The sequence below is a fragment of the Dromiciops gliroides genome, chromosome 1 (genome assembly GCF_019393635.1).
Source record: "Dromiciops gliroides isolate mDroGli1 chromosome 1, mDroGli1.pri, whole genome shotgun sequence".
Lineage (NCBI taxonomy): Eukaryota > Metazoa > Chordata > Mammalia > Microbiotheria > Microbiotheriidae > Dromiciops > Dromiciops gliroides.
The window spans coordinates 49,967,413-49,990,424 of NC_057861.1; positions in this window are offsets into that span (position 1 = coordinate 49,967,413).

Genomic DNA, 23,012 nt, shown 5'->3' on the forward strand with positions numbered 1-23,012 from the left:
CAATTCATCATCTCCCAATGTCATGGTCCTCTTTGGGAATGAAGGACAAACAACAAAACAAAGTGCTGGAGGTACAAATTCAAAAGTAAAGAGAGGCCCTTGCATCCCAATAAGGGAAGACAACACGTAAGGAGGGGCACTTTGGTCCAGAAAGTTACAGGGATGGCGAATGGGACCATGGTGGAGGCAATTGGCAGCATCCCTTCTAGGCATAATGGCAGAATTAATTTGATCATAGTTCTAGAAGAGAGTGGGAAGAAGGTTGGTTAAGATAGGAGGATTGGAGAAGGGGTACAAGGGCACACAGTGGGTGGCAAGGTGCTTGGCAAAACAATGTCCAGGGAGTTGGGAATGAAAGCAGGCTTAGCTGGGTCCTGAGTCAGTCAGTGGTGTCAGTCACCAATCAGTACAGAGGGGTCCCAGGGACATAAGTTCAGAAGATTAAAGGGTTAACCCCCCTCCCCCCACCTCGGGGCCTGCTGTCTGGAGTAGGCAGTAAGGCTACTGAGAATGTGTAATTAATTGCTTTGGGTTGATTCTCAGGCACTTGGGAAGGCTATCTATCCCCCACAGGATTCTAGGGGTACCCCTAAGGGGCTGGAGATGTCTTTTTCTAATGCTATGGTTGAATCCCCTTCTGGCATATTCCCCTTACTGTTACACACCCAGTGATAAACACTCTACCTTCATTTAATGAATTAATGTCAATTAGATTTTACATAAGGATATTTACTTTAAAGATAGAGCAAAAACCAGAATGACTAACATTCCCCTCTACACCTGGGTGGACACTCTTGGCAGTATTCACAAGCAAAGGCAAAGTTTTCTCTCCCTTTTCTCAAGGAAATGCAAGCAGGCAATGAGTCAGACCAAAAGGGATTAGGGCTGGCTCACTATTGCCTTTTGAATGCATCCCAGCTCCAGACGTGCAGCCAAAGAGTCCCCTTTTCTTCAGGTGGTTAGCAGACAGGAGCCAATCATGGAATGTCTTCACAGTCTCTAAATGGCTCAGAGACACTTCCATAACATGTCATCATGCCTCTCTGGAGGCAGGCTCCCCAGCCTCTTCTGCTGTTGGGGATTGCATCAGCCAAACATGCTGATGCCTGCTCACAAGGAGGCCAGTGAATTGGAATGAAGTTCCAAGTGTTCTGGCCCTGCTTGCCAAGCTAGAATGTGGAGCCAAATCGAGAAGATGACATTTGTTAGGGATAAAGGAGTAAATGGGATTGATCAAGAAAAGTCGTTGATCAATTTCATGATCTTCCCAATTAACTGGAGATGATAGGAAATGGACGTCTGTCTGAAGGGCACCTCCCATGCAGGTAGGGGAGAGGTCTTTCATCTTGCTGACAGGACACAAAAAACTGCTCTGATTGGCTGCCAGTGACTAGTGCTAACTCGAAGATGATTGGCAAAAGAAAACAATGTAGACAATAACTACAACAATGTAACCAGAAAGAAAAAACACAAAACAATTAAAAGTGAATCTAACAGGGAGGCAGCTGGGTGGCACAATGGATAGAGTACTGGCCCTGGAGTCAGGAAGACCTGAATTCAAAGCTTGCCTCAGTCACTTACTAGTTGTGTGACCCTGGGCAAGTCATTTAACCCCAGTTGCCTCAAAAAATGGGGGGGGTACAGCTAGGTGGCACAGTGGATAGAGCACTGGCCCTGGATTCAGGAGGTCCTGAGTTCAAATCCAGCCTCAGACACTTGACACTTACTAGCTGTGTGACCTGGGGCAAGTCACTAAATCCCAATTGCCTCACAAAAAATAAAATTTAAAAAAAAAAAAAGGTTATTGGTGACTCAGAGTTGGGAGACTGGACTCTTTCAGGAGAGCCACCCTTTCCCTACAGTTTATAACAGTGAGAGGGCTGTTCTTTTCACTTCCTTACCCCACCTTGGACCATACTGAAAAAGAATGAACTTTCATTCTAGGAAGGGAAGGAGGGAGGGAGAGGTGGGGATTCCTCTCTTCCCTTCTCCCAACTTCCAGGCAATTGTAGGAGAGGCACTTGTCAACCTGTAGACATGTGCTTGTGCTCAGCCTGGGCAGAAACATACCAAAAGTGGACTTCCTTCACTTTGGAGGTGACCTCATAATTCAGAAAGGCCAAGGTCACACACTGCATCTGGTGCCATTGCCAGTCATCTTGATTTTTGTCTTGCTACTGCACTTTAATGACTCTGGGAGGAAGAATTTGATCCATGACATTGCTCAGCTCTGCCTTATATGAATCCACTTCACTTGAAAGTCCAAGACAAGAAAGAGTGACATCATCAGTCCTCTCTGAGAATGAAGGACAATCAACAACAATCTTATAAGTGATCTCAAGGTCAGCAGTTCTCTAATTTAAGCCTTTAAGCATCCTAGAGAAGGATTTCCTCAACAAATTGCTTCTTGGAGAAAAAGAGGCTATTTAGTGGCTCAGTGGATATAGTGCCAGGACTAGAGTCAGGAACACTCACTTTCCTGAGTTCAAATCTACACTCACCTTCCTGAGTTCAAATCTGGCCTCAGACACTTACTAGCTGTGTGACCCTGGGCAAGTCACTTAACCCTGCTTGCCTCAGTTTCCTTGTCTATAAAATGAGTTAGAGAAGGGAATGGCAGACCACCCCAGTCTCTTTGCCAAGAAACAACTGAACAACATACAAGGTGAAGTAAAGGCTGTATTTTATGCCATGTGCATTTAGTACATTGAGTGCCTGTGTGAAAGTTAGGAAGGAAAGCAATAAGCATGTATTAAGCACTTGCTATGTGCCAGGAACTTACTAAGATGATGGAAAGATTTGAAGGGCTGTCCTATGGAAAACAATTAGACTTTGATGTTTTCTCCCAGAGAGCAGAAATCAGAGCTGTAGGTACAAATTGAACCCACATTTTTTTCTTACATTACACTTACATTTAGACTTGGTAATAGTAAAAAAATTCCTAACAATTAGAGCTATTCAAAAGTAGAACTAGCTTCCTTAGGATATAGTGTGCAGTGACTAGAGTACAAAGCCTGGGAATCAGAAAGACCTGAGGTTCAAATACAACCTCAGACACTTATTAGCTGTGTGATCCTTGACACGTTCCTTAATCTCTGTCTGCCTCAGTTTCCTCATCTGTAAAATGGGGATAACAATAGTATCTGCCTTCTAGGGTTGTTGTGAAGATCGAAGAGCTAATAGTTGTAAAGTGCTTAGCACATAGTAGGTGCTATATAAATGTTAGCTGCTATTACCCATTATTATTCGTGGGGTTTTCCCTCAATAAATATCTTTTTCTTTTTTTGTAAACTTGATTTATTTGTGTATGTGTTTATTTTTTAATTGGGGCAGCTATGTGGCTCAGTGGATAAAGCACTGGCTGTAGAGTCAGGGGGACCTGGGTTTGAATCTCACCTTAGTCGCTTATTAGCTATGTGACCTTGGGCAAGTCATTTAACCCCAATTGCCTTAAAACATCCAGGGCCATCTACAGTTGTCCTGATATATATCTTGCCACTGGACCCAGATGGCTCTGGTTGGTGACCTTGCATACTCTCCCTCACTTAAATCCAATTCAGTGCAAATCAAGGCATCACCTCAATGTCATGACCCTCTTTGAGAATGAAGGACAATTTTTAAATTAATTTAATTTTTTAATTGACAAAAATAAATTCTCTCCTACCATTGGAAAAACAAATAAAACATTTGCAATAAATATGCATGGTCAAACAAAACAAATTCCCTTATTAGTTGTGTCCAAAACTTACATCTCATTCTGTAGCCTGAGACTCTCATTATTCTTTCAGAAGGTAGGTATCATGATTCATCATTGGTCCTCTGGAGTCTTGCTTGGTTATTGTATTCATTGGAATACATATGGTTTTCAAAGTTGTTTTTAGAGTGGTGTTATTGTTATTTATTATACAGGTTGTGTAATATTATCATTATAAATGTTTTTATGTATGTTGTCACTTCACTTTATATCAGCATTGAAATGAATACTTATGGCTTTCAAAATTGTTTTCCTTTAGGGTGTTGTTTTTGCATAAAATTATTTTCATAGTTTTGACTACTTCACTTTGCTGATGCAAAGTCTTCCCAGATTTCTTTGAAATCACCCCCTTCATCATTTCTAATGATACCATAATCATTATATCATATATCATTATATTATATGTATCCAATACCATTATATTAACATACCATAATTTGTCCAGCCATTCCCCTACAGATGAGTACTCCCCTTAGCTCCCAGTTCTCTGCTATTGCTAAAAAAGAGTTTTGTACATGTGTTTTTTTTCCTCTTTCTTTTATCTCTTTGGGAATACAAATTTAGGAGAATTGCTGGGTTAAAGTTGAGTCACTTTTGAGACATTGTTCCAAACTACTCTCATCAGAGAGCTTTTGTACCTCCTTTTCCATTTGGCCAATTTGACTTTTCAAGCTGTTGACTTTTTTTTCATGTCTTTCCTGCATCACCCTCATTTCTCTTTCCATTTTTTCCTCTACCTCTCTAACTTTATCTTCAAAGTCCTTTTTGAGCACTTCTATGGCCTGAGACCAATTCACATTTTTCTTGAAGCTTTAGATATAGGGGCCCTGATGTTGACATCTTCCTCTGAGGGTGCCCCTTGATCTTCCTTGTTACTGAAGAAACTTTCTATGGTCCTCACCTTTCTCTGTCGGCTTATCTTGCCTTTCTTTTACTAGACTCTTAGCTCCTTAAAGTGGGGCACTATTTCCAGGCTGCAGTATCCCAAACTTCAGAAGTCCCAGGTGGTATGATTTAAGGGGAATCAGGTTCTTCACTGGCTTGGCCTGTTCCCTGGTCCTTAGATGACCCCAGACCAACTTGCTAATCAACCAGCTTTGTGTGTTGTGGTTGTTAGCTCCAAGGAGCCTGTGCCCCTCCCCCACCTGGGCCACTGCTACTGGAGCCTACCTCCTGGTTCTCAGCAGGGGTATAAAATCCAACTTCTGCCTTAACACCAGCATAGACCCCTGTAGTCTCCCCCCTGCCCAGGGCTCAGCCCACTCACCACACTGTGAGCTTAGTTCCAGACAACACTGATGCTTCAGCTGATTCAGAGCCTCTGGGGGTCTGCTTCTCTGGTGAGGCCTTCCTGGGACTGGATCTGTGTCAGAGTGACTGTGGGGTTGGGCTCGACTCCTGTATCAGCACAGCAGCTCCCTCCTTCTGACCTTCCAAGCCGTTCTTGGTTAGAAGATGATTTCAGCACATTCTTCTGTGAGTTTTGCTGCTCTGGGCATTTTCCTATGGCGTTATTTGGATGTTTTTTGGAGCAATCGTCTCATGAGTTTGAGAGCTCACTGCCTTTCCTCCACCATCTTGGCCTCCAAACTACTTTCCAGGATGTCTACACCAACCCATGGCCCCATCAACAGTGCCTGTTTTCGTACAGCTTCTCCAGCACTTGTCATTTTCCTTTTTTTTTTTGCCCATTTTCCACATCTAATGGCAAAATGTGTCAGGTGATGTGAGAAAATGGGTAATCGTCTCCTCTCAATGGGGATATAACAGTTAATCATACTCCTCCTGACCTGTTTTTGGGACAAAGGTCTCAGATCCCCTCCTCCCCCTCGGGCTAACAAAATCACATGGTTCAAGGAGCCCTGGTCTCAATAAGGTCCGACACTGAGTTGTGTCCATATAAGGAAGAATTGATATGGGATGGGAATACTGTGTTCCAATTAACTAGTTTTTGAGCATAGATTGTAACCCTTGACTAATGAGACCAATAATGAAAAAGGGAAGGGTCCATTTGCATTAGGGACTAGGGTTTAAAACAGGGCCTGCAAGCCCCCTTTCTTTGCACCCACTAGCTGCATACTAGGGTGCCTCCTTCTCATGAGAAGGAAATAAAAGAGCCTTTGTCACATTGCTGCTGAGTTCCTGAGAATTATTGAGAAGAGGATTGTTTTCTCTCACAGGTGAGATATGAGACTTATCCTAATTTGCATTTCTCTAATTATTAGTACTTTGGAACATTCTTTCTTATAGCTATTGATAGTTCAGATTTTTTTTTTCCTTAGAAAATTCCCAGTTTCTATTCTTTGACCATTTATCAACTGGGGAACTCACTGAATATCTTCAAACAAAGGCTAGATGACCACATGTTGTAGACATGGATAGGATTCTTGACTAGGTACCCTTTGGACTAGGTGGCCAATGAGGTTTTTGTGAACACTGTGATTCCAGGATTCTGTGGTCACTGTGTTTGATGAGGTGGAACCCTCCTGCTTCTCCTACCACTCCCTGTTCTCCCATCCTCATATATTTCAGCCCAACTTCTTCTTAGTCTATATACCCTTCTGTACTCCTATTCCATTATATCCTCTGGAACCCTCACTTTACTAGTAAAAAACAAAACCAAATAAAACAAAACTCATCCTACATGTCTTCCTCTTGCACTCTTTCCATGCTCTTCAATTAAAGGAAACCTGAATGTCTCTGGAAGATGTTGCATCTCTGGACTCCCTCTCTTGCATGACATTCTGCCCTGAGGCATACTTAGTCAGGAAGCAGAGGAGGCTGCCAAAGGCTACTTCCAGATCCTCCCTCTCTCAGTAACACTCATCAACCCCTCCAGTTTTGAGGCTTATTTCATTTATCTTAGTCACCCTATCCAGATCCTCCTTTATAAGAAATTCAAGACCTTACTCATAGAATTCTACCTAAAATGTTTTAAATAAATGTTTTATTCATGCTCTTAAGAGGTGGCTCAAAACCAGAGATGTTGATGGACAGATATAAAGTCAGGAATTTGAAAGGATTGAGGAGATTGGGAAAAAAAGTCAAAGTTGCTTCCTTCTTGTTTCTTTATTTCCACTGTATCTACTTATTTGCACAAGAGACCAAAAAGAATCTCAAGATTGAGAAAATCAGGACATCCATCCCAGATAGCTTTTCCAATTATGGTGAAAGGGAAGTCTCTTAAGGGACAAAGTTTGGCAATTGGACATTAAGTGAGAGTTACAAGGACTTTCTAATTTTAAATCACATGAAGGTTTGGAACAGAGTCTTGGTGAAGAAGTTAAGATTTTTTTTAAAAAATGGACAATGTCTGTGAGTTCTACTTAGTTGACTGGTTGGCTCTGTGTTCCAAAAAGAGATTGACCCAAAGAGATTCCAAAGAGATTGCCAAAGATTCTTTTTTTTTTTTTTGAGAGGAAAAGTTTATTAGAGGCAAGTCTGAGAAATGACAAACTCTTTTATGGAAAAGAATGATAAAGAGTTTTCCCCTTGCTTGATATTAGATGTATGACATTGAAATTTAAGCCTCTCAGCTTAGTAGAGATGGTAGATCCTTTTCCTCTCCCTCTTCTGGGTTAGTAGTAGGTAGTTTAGTTTAAAACTTCAGCTGAAACTAGATGCAAAGAACATTGAGAAGCTACTCAATCTCATGCCCAGCAAATCCACACCCAACAGCAAGCAACTGCTGATAATTCATTGACACGGGTTGCTGCAGATCACATTTATCAGTGCAGAAAGATGTTTTAAAACTAGGCTTTATTATGCTCAGAGTGAAGGCTCAGAATTCTAAATTACCTTTGGACAACAGACAAGGTTCTCGAAAGATAAAGATGTACATTTCCAAGATAAACTTGTAAAATTTATAGCAGGCAAATGGGAGGAAGGAGGTTTATATGTCAAAAGATAACAGAAGAGGGGCGGCTAGGTGGCACAGTGGATAAAGCACTGGCCCTGGATTCAGGAGTACCTGAGTACAAATCCAGCCTCAGACACTTGACACTTACCAGCTATGTGACCCTGGCAAGTCACTTAACCCCCATTGCCCCCCCCACACACAAAAAAAAGATAACAGAAGGAGAAAAATTACATCAGATCAAGTTGTAAATTCATCATCAGACATGGACAGGAGTTAGGCTAGAAAATAGTTATCTTAAAATGGAGCCAAAGTTCTTTTACCCCTAACCAATAAATCATCCGAGGTTAATTATTGGCAGTCTCAGTTAAATTCCATAGCTTCAGCTGGCTATGTGATTTTCCTTACCAATAATATGACTGTGCTGGAGTCAAAAAGAAAGGAAATTTAAAAATTCTTAAAACCATAAACTCTTACAACTCTTTTTTTGTTTTGTTTTGTTTGGTGGGGCAATGAGGGTTGCGACCAGGGTCACACAGCTAGTTAAGTGTTAAGTGTCTGATGCTGGATTTGAACTCAGGTCCTCCTGAATCCAGGGCCGGTGCTTTATCCACTGTGCCACCTAGCTGCCCCCCTCTTACAACTCTTACAACTATAAACCTAGTACCAATGGAGCACCATTGAGTAGTGGCCATGGGGGACCAGTAGGGAGCAAAACTCAGTAAAGATTATGTCTCACATCCCAGACCTAGTAGAGACTATGTCTTAGAGAGGTTGCTGGCCCTGCCAGCCCAATGGGATCGGTAGAGTAGCAGCCCTAGTAGATAATGGTAGTCTTGCAGCATTGAAGACATGCTGCCCCTCCATATGTGGACCCTGACCATAAGTGTTCTGTGTAAGTATGCCCCTCCACCAAAGCACAGTGGTCATGTGGGTTCACTATACATGTATATCATTTCCCATCCTGCTGTTCTTCTCTTGACTTCATCATGTCCCAGGAATCTCTTCTTCCTACAAGATCACATTGGCCCTGGATCTCACCCATTGGCAATGCCCTCTGCCCTTGCCTCCCTCTGACTGGAGGACAGAGTGGGAGGCTCCTTCAAAGACCTCCATTTAAGGAGGGGCCCTAGGCCAGCCATTTCTTCATTTCTGCATCCAGCTGCACTCCTAACTCTAACCCTAAGTCCCTCCATCTTGACCTTCTCTCAACTTCCTTTGGTGATTTGTGTTCCACGTTAGATCACAAGGGCAGCTAGGTGGCACCATAGTGCACAGAACACTGGGCTTGGAATCAAGAAGACTTATCTTCATGAGTTCAAATCTGTTCTCAAACACTAGCTGTGTGAACCTGGGCAAGTCATTTAACTCCGTTTGCCTCAGTTTCCTCATCTGTCAAATGAGCTGGAGAAGGAAATGGTGAACTCCTCCAGGATCTTTGCCAAGAAATCCCCAAATGGGGTCACAGAAAGTCAGACACGACTGAAACAACTCAACAACAACAGAATTAGATCCCAAGTTCTTGGAGGGCATGGACTGTCTTTTTATCTCCAGCACTAAGCACAGTGCCTTGTGCCTAGTAAGTGCTTAATAAATGTTGATTGACTGACTAACATGTACCTTGGTCACACATTTCCTATGCATGTGCCCCTCCCCGCCATGTGTTCCATTCTTCTTATGGATGGTGTAAGGGAGAGAACGTGTCCCTGGTTAAAGGGGGAATGTTCTATCGCTACTTTTTTTTTTTAAACTATACATACTATTTCATTAAATGTCTTTACTTTGAACTAACCTCCATGAAGTGGCTCCCCACCAGCCTGGAACATTCCACCTACAGGTGTCCTGGTTCTAACCTCCTAGAAGCAGAACTCCTGCCAGCCCTAAACATTCCACAGAGAGGCCTCCATGAGGTGTCCCCTCCCCCACCAGCTCAGCATTCCAACAAGAGGCAGTCCCCCACCGGCCTTGAGCATTCCACAAAGAAGAGGCCAGGACCTAACCACCATGAGCTGTCCACCCCGAGGGCCCAGAGCATTCCACAAGAAGAGGCTCCGACCTCCCATCCATGGACTAGATCTTCCCCACCCCCAACACACACACACACACACACACACACACACACACCCAGCTTGGAGCATTCTGCAAAGAATTCACGTGGACCTGACCTCCATAGAATAATTGAAAGGATGTGGGAGGAGCCAGGCCAGTATCACCTAGAAGCAGCTGGTGGTGCCACGTTTAGAACACTTGACCTGGAGTCAGGAGGACCTTAGTTCAAATCCAGCCTTAGACACTTAACTAGCTGTGTGACCACTTAACCTTTCTCTGCTTCAATTTCTTCAACTGTAAAAATGGAGAAAATAACAGTACCTCCCTCCAAAGGTTGTTGTGAGGATCAAATGAGATAATACTTGTAAAGGGCTTAGTACAGTATCCAGCACATAGTAGGTGCTATCTAAATGCTTATTCCTTTCCTTTTCCCCTCCTAATTTGGTGAATCAATGTTCTAACCTCCACCTCCATCCCCTTCTCCCAACCTATATCATAGAGCCTGTTGCTGCACTACTTTGGCTTAGAGTGCTCAGAGGACCTGAGTTCAAGTCCTAGTTCTACTATTATAGTGGAGATTCCTTCCACGAGTATATGGCTTAGACTGGATGGCCATTGAGGTCTTTCCCAACTCTGGAATTCTATTATTTTGATTCTGTCACTTACAGCCTGTGTGAGGTTGAATAAATCACTTAGCCTCCCCAGATCTGTTTTCTCATCTGTAAAAAGAGGCCTGGAGGGCCTCTGAGGTCCCATCTGACTCTAGATCGATTGATGAATCTGTGATCCCTCACCGCCAGAGTACCTGCCCCATTCCTGCCCTGTTCCAGAGCCTCCTGTCCTTCTATCCTTAAATCAAACCACCATGAGAGCTAGGCTCTAGGCCTAAATTGCCCATCTTGAAGAGGAAGGATCCTCCAATCGACCAGGTTTCAGCTTCTTGCAATGAGCCAGGGACCCTGATGTCAGGCTCCTCGCTTGTTAGCCACCTGGGTAGCCTGGGTCTAGGAGGGCCTAATTGGCAGAAGGAGAAAGAACGATCAATTCAAAATCCTGGTGGCACCTAGGGTGGAGCTGCAGTCAAAACAGAGCAGGGTGTGATAATCTACTGGACCAAGGTCAGCAAACTTTCTCCACCTCCTGTCAACCCCTCTTCTGGTGTCCTTGATTCCTCCCATTCCTTCCCTCCTCTTCAAAGAACATGTTCTTCAATAATTCTCTTTCTCTCCCCTTCCCTCCCACCTTTCCTCTCTCCCTCCCTTCTTCTTTCCCTCCCTCCCTCCATTCTTTCTCTCCCTAATCTTCAATCTCTCTTTATTCGCTGATTTATTTCCTGCTGTCTACAAACATGCCCAAATCTCCTTCATCACTAGAAAAAAAAAGGCTTTATTTGACCCTGCCAATCCTTCAAGTTATTACCTTATCTCTCTTTTGTTCCTCTTTTTTTTTTTTGCAGGGCAATGGGGGTTCTCTCTTTCAACAATCAAACTTCTAGAAAAATCTATCCACCTCTGTTGGCTCTTCTCCCCCTCCTCCTACTTCCTAACCTCTTGAAATCTATTTTCTGAACCCAGCAAGTAACTGAAACTGCTTTTCCCATGGTCACCAATGACCTTTTTGGCCAAACCCAATGTTTTTTTTCCTTAGTCCTCATCTTCCTTGGCTTTTCTGGCAGTGTTTACCTTGCCACCAACCTCCTCCCACAAAATATTCTCTCCTCATTGGGTTTTCATGACACTTTCTCCTCTCTCTCTCTCTCTCTCTCTCTCTCTCTCTCTCACACCCGTCCAACTACTGCTTCTCATTTGCTGAATCTTCATCTGTGCCCTGCTCTCTTTAAGGAGGTCTCTTGCTATGTAGAATCTGTTCTGGGCCCTCTTCTCTTCTCTCCCGACCATCTCTCTTGGTGATCTTATCAGCAGCTCCCATAGCTCAATTATCATCACCATGCAAATGACTCCTGAATTTATATACAGCTGGGTCCTGACTACTGCAAATAATGAATTCCCTTGAAGTGGTTGCATGTATTTAGATTTGCATTATTTGATGTTTATAATTATGCAAAAACATGATCATTTCTTCTAGCCCAATGGAAATATGCAGTGCAAATTTGAATAATGCTACCAATTTGGGGGTATTCATTCTTTAAACTAATCAGTACCTAGCTTACTTCTGGTGTAGCTAGGTGGTGGTTTCAAATCTAGCCTCAGACTTAATAGCTATGTAACCCTAGATAAATCACTTGACCCTGTTTGCCTCAGTTTCCTCATATGTAAAATATACCAAAGAAGGAAATGGCAAACCAATCCAATGTCTTTGCTAAGAAAACCTCCAAAGGGGTGGTGAGGAATTAGACACAACTAAAATGACTGAACAATAACAACAACAACAAGCCCATTTCTAGTCCTCATTTGTCTCCTGACTTCCAGTATCACATTACCAACTGATTCCTATGTATCTCCACATGCATGTTCCATAGACATCACAAACTCAAAGCATCTAAGACAGAGCTCATTATCTTATCCCAGAAACCTCTTCCAGAGTTCTCAATTTCTGTTGAAGATGCCACTATTCTTTTTTGGGGGGAGGGGGGGTAGGGCAATTGGGGTTAAGTGACTTGCTCAGGGTCATACAGCTAGTGTCAAATGTCTGAGGTCCTTCTGAATCCAGGACCGGTGCTTTATCCACTGTACTACCTAGTTGCCCCAAGATGCCACTATTCTTTCAGCCACTGAGGTTCACAACCCTAGAGTCATTCTTGATATTTCCTCCCCTTTAGTCTCCCATATATAATCAATTGCCAAGTGCCCCCATTCTACTTCCAAAGTATCTCCTCTCCACCCTGACAGACACAGGGCATGCCTACAGTTTATACTACATATACTACAAGGACTATATTAGTAGTTCAGGGTTGAGGGAGAGAAATGGGCTAGGCTGATGGGAAGCCTTGAGAGGCAACAGTCTGGGTTTATACTCAGTTTGCAATCAATACAAAGGCAGCTGTGCTGGACAGTGGCTTTCAAGGGAGCATTAAATTCCAGTTACAACATAAGAGACATTTACAGAAGGTAAGACTGAGCCTTCGTAGGAAGGTGGACTCTGTGTCCAGAGAGGGACATCCTCTATTTGGACAGTATTAGAATGAGCTTAAAGTTTCCCAGAGAAGTCATGAATATCTACAAGGAAGTAGATCATTTGACTGTGTCCAGACCCAGCGAACATTCCTTGTATGTCACTATTGATTAGGGCCAATTCCAGTCAATTCAAACACAGTGTTGTAAACTCTGGAGGTCCTTACCCCAACTTCCCACTCCCACTGTTGAGTAGGGTTCCGGCACCTAGGTTTTCAGGAATAACCTTAAGGGGTGTGGCGTTTAAAATTTTATGGGGTTGCCCTATTTCTGTCCCAAGTTTTAGGGAAACATAGCTGGGATTTCTGATATATTGCTACTTAGAAATTAGAGGCTAATGCACCAGTTTGGGGCATTAAGCATTTTTTTTTTTTTGGTGGGGCAATGAGGGTTTCAGTGACTTGCCCAGCGTCACACAGCTAGTAAGTGTCAAGTGTCAGAGGCCGGATTTGACCTCAGGTCCTCCTGAATCCAGGGCCAGTGCTTTATCCACTGCCCCACCTAGCTGCCCCATTAAGCATTTATTTTTTGTTGTTGTTGTTTTGTTTTTTTGGGTTTTGGCGGGGGCAATGGGGGTTAAGTGACTTGCCCAGGGTCACACATCTAGTAAGGGTCAAGTGTCTGAGGCCGGATTTGAACTCAGGTCCTCCTGAATCCAGGGCCAGCGCTTTAACCACTGCACCATCTAGCTGTCCCCAAAATATTTCTAGCAGCTCTTTTTTTGGGGGGGGGTGAGGCAATTGGGGTTAAGTGACTTGCCCAGGGTCACACAGCTATTAAGTGTTAAGTGTCTGAGGCCAGATTTGAACTCAGGTCCTCCTGACTCCAGGGCCAGTGCTCTATCCACTGCACCACCTAGCTGCCCCCCCTCCCCATTAAGCATTTATTAAAGCGTATTAAATATTGGTAAAGAGATAGAGCACATGGCTCAGAAAGTTAAGAAGGCCTATCTAGGATAGAGAGCTTGTAAAAGTGCCTCGGCTCCCTCCAGGGTTCCAGCTCCAAGAGAGACATCAGCTAGGTAAGCTCTCTGAGGTCAGGAGGAGAGGTGGTCCTTCCACACTGCTCAAATTGGCTTAATTGGCTAGTATCATTCAAATCTATTGGTTTAGTGGATTTGAGGGTGGTTCTGAGCAGTACATGCTGATGTCAGATTACTGAGCGGGGGAAAAGCTTTCTGGTAGGTGTGGTTTTGAATGAGGTAACCTTCTGTAGGTAGTCAGCAAGGTCATTCTACATTTCCCTTGAAATTCTCCTGACTCTGGGCTGCCGTTAAGAAAGGTCAGCCAGGGGGGCAGCTAGGTGGCTAGGTGGCACAGTGGATAAAGCACCGGCCCTGGATCCAGGAGTACCTGAGTTCAAATCCGGCCTCAGATGCTTGACACCTATTAGCTGTGTGACCCTGGGCAAGTCACTTAACCCCTATTGCCCCGCAAAAAAAAAAAAAAGAAAGAAAGGTCAGCCAGGCTCTCTGGGTCTCATAGAACCCCATTATTTTCTCACGAGGGTTATGGGAGGTTGTTTTTTTTAATGTCACTGGCTTGAGTCCCTATTGCAGTGTGTTCTCCCCAAGATTAATTACCAGTTAACATCTTGCTAATTTAATTGACTGATTCAGCAATTAGAATGCCATTATATCTCTAATATTCCTTCACTTAAGATGGGAAAGTCTAGACCCAACAGGGTCAGAAGCATCAGTAGGGTCACGTACTCATAACTCTATGTGGACTCTGGGTAAGAGAAGGCCTGATGCCCATCCCATACCCAAAGGCCCACAACAGTTCAATTTTCTCACTTGAACATGACCAGCCAATGGAAAAGCCTTTCCTCATCTGTGTTCTTAGGATAGAGCTTCCCATTGCACAAGATATTAGCAGGCAGCAACTTTAATCAATACACAGAAACCCTGACCATCCATGCCCCCTTATCTCATTTGATCCTCACAACTGGGGAAGATAGGTGCTATTATCCTCCTCCTCCTCCTCCTCCTCCTCCCCATTCTATAGATGAGGAATCTGAGGTAAACAGAGGTTAAGCCCAGGGTCATAAAGCTAGCAAATGTCTGAGGCTGGATTTGAACTCAGCCCAGCTGACTCTCTAGTCCAACACTCTATCTACTGCACCACCTAGCTGCTTCTAGGCCTGAAGAATAGAGGGACCATTTGAAGGAGAGACTTAGTGAAAAGATCTGTCCATTCTCACTACCTGAAAAGGATATGGGATGTATCCGCTGTGCAATTTACAAAGAATTCACTTCAATGACTTCTGACCTTTTTGAGAATGACCTGAGGGGCAGCTAGGTGGCACAGTGGATAGAACACCGACCCTGGAGTCAGGAGGACCTGAGTTCAAATCCAGCCTCAGACACTTGACATTTACTGGCTGTGTGACCCTGGGCAAGTCACTTAACCCCAATTGCCTCACTAAAAAAAAAAAAAAGAGAGAGAATGACCTAGAAAGATTTTGGAGGCTTTCAGAAGAAACCTAGGGGGCAGCTAGGTGGCACAGTGGATAGAGCACCGGCCCTGGATTCAGGAGGACCTGAGTTCAAATCTGGCCTCAGACACTTAACACTTACTAGCTGTGTGACCCTGGGCAAGTCACTTAACCCCAATTGTCTCGCTAAATTCCCCTCTTGTTGATGGTGCAAAAATTTCTGTAGATTTGGGTGTGTGTAGACTACTGAACTTGAACAAGAGAACTCATTACCATGAGTTCAAGATGCCCTGGACCAGTTGTAGGCAGTTTTGAGGATTGGGCTTATGCTTGGATTTCTATCAGATCCCAAAGATGAAAGAAAATGAGAAGACAGCCTTCATCCACCTAGTAGGACTCTATCAAGTTGAGCCTATGCCCTAGTGAATTTTGGGGTACCACCCTTCAAAGGATTATGGAGAAAGTAGTTTGAGTCATAAACTTCAAGGGTGTGTTAGTATACCTGGACAATTTACTTGATCTTAGATAACCCATGGAAGAACCTGAGGAAAGACTAACAAAAGGGTTAGCTTGCCTGGAAGGAGCTTGTCTCAGGTGGTCAGTTGACAGGTGCCAATTTTGGAGACCCTCCATTAAGTATGTAGGTAACACAGTGTCCAGTTTCAGGGAAAACCAGACTCAGAAGCAATAAAAACATTTCTTGATTGGCCAGATCTAAAGAATTCATCAACACAAGACTTTAAAAAAAATTTTTAATGAAAGTATTTTATTATTTTCCATGTAAGGATAGTTTTCTTTTTCTTTCTTTTTTTTTTTTTTGCTTTGAATAGAATTTTGTTTTCCAAAATATATGTAAAAACAAACTTTAACATCAATTTTTTTTTGTTTTTCGTTTTTTTGCAGGGCAATGGGGGTTAAGTGACTTGCCCAGGGTCACACAGCTAGTAAGTGTCAAGTGTCTGAGGCCGGATTTGAACTCAGGTACTCCTGAATCCAGGACCGGTGCTTTATCCACTGTGCCACCTAGCCGCCCCTTAACATTAATTTTTTAAAACTTTGTGTTCCAACTTCTCTTCCTCCCTCCATTTTCACCCCCCACCCACAAGAACTCAAGCAATTCAAAATAAGTTGTACAGGAGTAGTCATGGAAAAATTCCCATATTAGCAAGTTGTAAGTGAAAACAGTCAAAAAACCCCAAAACTTCAGATTAAGGAGTTGTCAAAGAGGAAAAGAAAAAAAAAATTAATGTGTTTCCATCTGTTTTCAGATACTATCAGTTCTTTCTCTGCAGATGGGCTGCAATCTTCATAAATCCTTCAGGGTTATATTGGGTCATTGCCTTGCTGAAAATAACCACATGCTTCTCAGCAGATCATCCCCCACTATTGCTGTTATTTTGTATACTGTACATTTCACTCTGCTTCAGTTCTTGCAGGTCTTTCCAGGTTTTTCTGATAGTATCCTGTTCTTCATAACCTGTATATAGTACCTTAAGCTTGACAGAGAATTTTCTTCATAAAAGCTCAGCAAAGTAGGTACCATACGTTTTGCCATTATAATCAATCATCATAACTATTTCCCTCCATCCCACTCCCTTCCCATGACATTTACTCTATCTTCTTTTTCCCTATTTCTCCTCAAAAATGTTTTACTTCTGACCATCCTCTCCCCAGCTCTGCACTCCCTTTTTTCATTCTTCCTTTTAAGGATAGTTTTCAACATTTGTTTTCATAGGATTTCTAGTTCTAAATTTTTCTCCCACCCTCCCTTTCCTCCCTCCTTCCCATGACAGAAAGCAATCAAATATGTTATATGTGTACAATCACATTAAACATATTTGTACATTAGTCATATTGTGAAAGAAGAATCAGAGCACAAGGGGAAAACCTCAAAAAAGAAGGGGAAAGGGGGCAGCCAGGTGGCCGGCCCAGTGGATAAAGCACTGTCCCTGGATTCAGGAGGACCTGAGTTCAAATTTGACCTCAGACACTTGACACTTACTAGCTGTGTGACCCTGGGCAACTCACTTAACCCTCATTGCTCTGCCCCCCCCCCAAAAAAAAAAGGAAAGAAAGAAAAGAAAAGGAAAGAAAAAAAAAAGGTGGGGGGGAACATTCCCAAAGTAGAAACAGTATGGTTCAATCTGCATTCATAATCCACAGTTCTTTTTTCTGGATGTTGAGAACATTTTCTATCATGAGTTCTTTGAAACTGTTTTGGATCATTGCACTTCTGAGAAGAGCCAAGTCTATCACCATTGTTCATCACACAATGTTGTTAATACTGTGTACAATGTTCTCCTGATTCTGCTCCTCTCAGTCAGCATCAGTTCATGTAAGTCCTTCCCGGTTTCTCTGAACTCCTCCCACTCATCGTTTCTTACAGCACAATAGTATTCCATTACATTCATATACCACAACTTGTTTAGCCATTCCCTAATTGATGTGCATTCCCTCAATTTCCAATTCTTTGCCACCACAAAGAGAGCTGCTATAAGTATTTTTGTACATGTGGATCCTTTTCCTCTTCTATGATCTTTTTGGGATACAGACCTAGCAGTGGATTCCACAGGGGCAAAGGGTATGAATAGTCCCATAGTCCTTTTGGCATAGTTCCAAATTGCTCTCCAGAATGGTTGGATCATTTCATAGCTCCACCAACAGTGCATTAGTGTTCCAATTTTTCCACAGCTTCTCCAACATTTATTATTTTCCTTTTTTGTCATATTAGCCAATCTGATAGATGTGAAGTGGTACCTCAGAATTATTTTAGTTTACATTTCTCTAATCAATTTTTTGATATAGCAATTGATAGCTTTGATTTCTTCATCAGAAAACTGCCTGTTCATATCCTTTGACCATTTCTCAATTGGGGAATGACTTCCATTCTTATAAATTTGACTTGGTTCCTTATATATTTTAGAAATGAGGCCTTTATCAGAAATACTGGCTTTAAAAATTGTTTCCCAGCTTTCTGCTTCCCTTCTAATAGTGTCTGCATTACTTCTGTTTGTTCAAAACCTTTTTAATTTAATGTAATCAAAGTCATGCATCTTGCATTTCATAATATTCTCTATCTCTTGTTTGGACATAAATTGTTTTCCTCTCCATAGATCTGAGAGGTAAACTACTCCTTCCTCTCCTAATTTATCTATGATATCACCTTTTATGTCTAAATCTTGTACCCATTTTGACCTTACTTTGGTATACTGTTGGTCTATGCCTCGTTTCTGCCATGCTATCTTCCAGTTTTCACAGCAATTTTTGTCAAATACTAAGTTCCTATCCCAGAAGCTGGAGTCTTTGGGCAACACAAGACTTTCATAGGATTTGAGGATTTCTTGTTTGAAATTTGTTAAGTATCTTGCCCTTGTTGCTGCCAAGGAATGATTTAGCTCATGAGCTTATAGAGGGGAAGACATCAAAAGAGCAAAAAAGGTCAATGGATACCTTTAATTCCTTAACACTCGCTCCCTTATTTACTCAGCTTCCGACCCTCAAAATTCAAATGAAACTTATTCTCTCTGAAAATTACTAATAGTATCTTAACTACTCAATCTAATGCCCTTTCCTCAGTCCTCTTCCTTCTTGACCTTCATAGGCTCTGGCACTGTTGATCACCCTCTTCTCTCTAGGTTTTCAGGATACTGCTCTCTCTTGGTTCTCCTCCTTACCTGACTACTCTTTCTCCATTTCCTTTGTGGCTGCCTCTTCATCGAGGTCATACCCACTAACTGTGGGTGTCTGCGAACACTCCATCCTAGGACCTCTTTTTCTCTTTCTCTATTATTTTCCTCATCAGCCCCAGTGGATTCAGTCACTTCAGTAATGTCCAACTTTTTGTAGCTCCATTTGGGGTTTTCTTGGCAAAGATACTGGAGTGGTTTCCCATTTCCTTCTCCAGTTCACTTGATAGAGAAGGAAACCGAGGCATACAGGGTTAAGTGACTTGCCCAGGGTCACATAATAAGTGTCTGAGGCCAGATTTTAACTCAGGAAGATGAGTCCTCCTGACTCTAGGCCTGGCATTCTATCTACTGCATCACCCTATGAGTTCAATTATTATCTCTACACTGATCATTCTCAGATCTCTTTATCTAGCCCTAACTTCCAGATTCACATCTCCAACTGCTTTTTGACTATCTTGAACTGGATATATACTGTATACATCTTTAACTCAACATGTTTAAAACTTAATCAGTTTGCTTTCCCCCCAGCTTTCCCCATTTCCTAATTTTTCTATTTTTCTGGAGGGTACCACCACCCTCCTGGCCTCTGAGGCTCTTAGCTTACTTGACATCTTCCATGCTTCATTCTCTCTCAACCTCCAGATCCAATCTATTGCCAAAGCCTGTTCATTTTACCTTTCTGTCTCTTCTGACACTGCTGTCCCCTTGGTGCAGGCTGGGAATTGAAGAAAGTCAACAAAGCCAAGAGGCAGAGATGAAGAGGGAGAACATTCAAGACATAGAGGAAAGGCAGAAAAAAATGCCTGGAGTTGGGAGATGGAGTTGTTTTTTTGTTTGTTTGTTTCCAGAGCAGCAAGGACTTCAGTGTCACCAGACCATAGAGTACATGAAGAAGTGAGGGGTGGAAGATGTGAGAAAATTAGAAAGTTAGCAATGGGTCAGGTTATGAAGAGCTTTGTACACCAAAAAGAATTTAAAATTTGATTCTAGAGGTGATAGGGAGCCAATGGAATTTATTAAATAGGGAGGGTGACTAGGTCAGATCTGGACTTTTGAAAGATCACTTTGACAACTGAGTGGAAGATGATTTAGATTAGGGAGGCAGACCCACCAGCCAGCTATTGTAATCATCAAGGTATGAGGTAATAAGGGCCCCCACCAGAGGTGTGGCAATGTTGGAGGAGAGAAGGAGACATACTGGTGAGATGTTGTAAAAGTGAAATCAACAGATCCTAGTAATAGATCAGATATGGGGGGGGGGGGGGAGGAAGTGCTTTAATCTCTGCTAATTTTTAAAAAATATTTTTGCCCAATGTTCATTAAAGCTATTGATCTATAGTTTTCTTTCTCTGTTCTGACTCTCCCTTCTTTTGGTATCAAGACTGAAGGAATTTGGTATAAGATCCATTCTTTCATTATTTTTGCAAACAGTTTATGTTTAATTTTTCTTTGAAATAATTTTAATTTAATTTAATTAATTTTTATTTGAAAGTTTGATAGTATTCACTTGGGGAATCTGTTTCTGTTTGTGTGGTTTTTTCCCTTTTGAGAGTTCATTTATGGCTTGTTCAAACACTTTCTCTGAGATAATATTTAAATCTTCTATTTCTTGTTCTGGGTATTTTTTTGCAGGAGTGGGTTAGGCTTTTTTGCAGGGCAATGAGGGTTAAGTGACTTGCCCAGGGTCACACAGCTAGTGTCAAGTGTCTGAGGCTGAATTTGAACTCAGGTTCTCCTGAATCCGAGGCCAGTGCTTTATCCACTGCACCACCTAGCTGCCCCCGGGGAATTTTATGTTTTTTTCAATATTCACATAACTCACCTAAATTGTTCAGTTTTATTGGCGTATGCTTGGGCAAAATAGCATCTAATAATATCCTTTAATTCTTCTTCATTCATTATGAATTCTTTTTTCATTTCTGATACTGGTAACTTGGTTTTTCTCTTTCTTCTTTTTAATAAAATGAGCTAATGATTTATCTATTTTAGTGGATTTTTTAAAAGCTCTAGTTTTATTTATTAATTTAATATTTTTTCTTTTGTTATTCTTTTCCTTGATTGTCAGGATTTCTATTATGGTATTTAATTGGTTTTTTTTTAGTTTATTGCTTTTAAAAATAAGTTTTTATTCATATCTTCTATTTCTTTCATTACCATAGTATTCCATATATCCCTCTGCCTCCCTTTCTCTCCCTCTCCCAGAAAGCCATTTCATATTACAAATAGTATTTTTTGTAGCAGAAAAAAAAAGTCAGCACAACTGATCAAGTCATTGAAAAAGTTCAAAAACATGTAACATCTGTGGACCTTTCACTCCAATGAAAGGGATGGGTTGGGTGCATCTTCTCATATCTATTTGAGTACTGTTTGATCTTTTTTTTTTCCCCTGTAGGGCAATGAGGGTTAAGTGACTTGCTCAGGGTCACACAGCTTGTAAGTGTCAAGTGTCTGAAGTCGGATTTGAACTCAGGTACTCCTAAATCCAGGGCCGGTGCTTTATCCACCTAGCTGCCCCTATTTGATCTTTATAATTTTGTTACATTTGCTTTTCATTTGGGGGTGATGTCATTCCTTCCATTTACATTGTGTAGCTATTGTCATTTTCTTGGTTCTACTTACTTCACTTTTTTTTTTTTTTGGTGAGGCAATTGGGGTTAAGTGACATGCCTAGGGTCACGCAGCTTGTAAGTGTTAAGTGTCTGAGGCCGAATTTGAACTCAGGTCGTCCTGACTCCAGGGTCGGTGCTCTATCCACTGTGCCACCTAGCTGCCCCTACTTACTTCACTTTTTTTTTTTTTTATGGGCAATGGGGTTAAATGACTTGCCCAGGGTCACACAGCTAGTAAGTGTTAAGTGTCTGAGGCCGGATTTGAACTCAGGAACTCTTGAATCCAGGGCCGGTGCTTTATCCACTGTGCCACCTAGCTGCCCCTACTTACTTCACTTTTAACCAGTTTATATAGATCTTTCCATGCCTCTCCGTATTCACCACATACATTATTTCATATACTACATTAATATTCCATTATATTAATTTTCTACAATTTGTTTAACTCTTCCCTATTTGATAGCATCTATTTTGTTTGAAATTCTCAGGTATCACAAGAAGTTCTACAGCAAATATTTTGGAATATAAGAGGGCTTTATTCTCACAGATGGTCTCTGATTCAAAAAAAGGTAAGGACATTTTCGTAATTTTATTTGCACAATTTCAAAATGGTTGTTCCATTTCACAACTCCATCAACGATGTATTAATATGTTTATCTTCTCACAACCATTACTACACTGACATCATCATTTTGGTTGTTTTTGCCAATTTTCAGGGTATGAGGTAAAATCTCAGGGTTGTTTTGAGTTACATTTCTCTTAGTATTGGTGATTTGGAGCATTTTTTTCACATGACCGAATTCTTTGCAGTTCTTTTGAGAACTGTTTGTTCATATTCTTTGACCATTGATCTATTGTGGAATGGTTATCAGTCATATATTTATTAATTGTTTATATATCTTAAATACCAAACTCTTATAGAGAAATTTGATACAAAGACTTTTCCCCCCATTTAACCACTTTACTTCCTATTCAAGATTAATGTTATTTGTGTAGAAGCTTTTCATTTTCAAGTAATCTAAGTTATATGGGTGTGAGGGAAATCTGGCTGGTACATCTATAACCCCATTGATTGCCAGGGTTGATTGGGTTGATATGGCTGGCTAGGCAGGTGTCCCCTTCCTCCCTCACCATTCCATGTGTGTCCCTTTCAAAGCTATGTGCTTGGTTGAAGGGACTACATTCCCCAATGGAGGCATATCATTCTTCGGTAAAGCTTATATGAGTAGTTGTGCTCCCCTGCTAGGATAAAGGGTATAGGGTATGTTCAGGGAAGACTAACACCACTGATGTGAGGGCTGCTGAGTCCTTTTCAGAGCTGCTGTCCATCTTTGCTGTCCACCTGATTCACCTAGCTCTCACCTGTGGCTCCAAGAAGCTGTAGCATGCACAGTGACCATATCCTACTAAACCATTTTGGCAGACAGGCTAAACCAGCTTGTAAGTAACTGAGGGGTCTCAAACCATTGGGCGAGTTAGGGGGGTGTC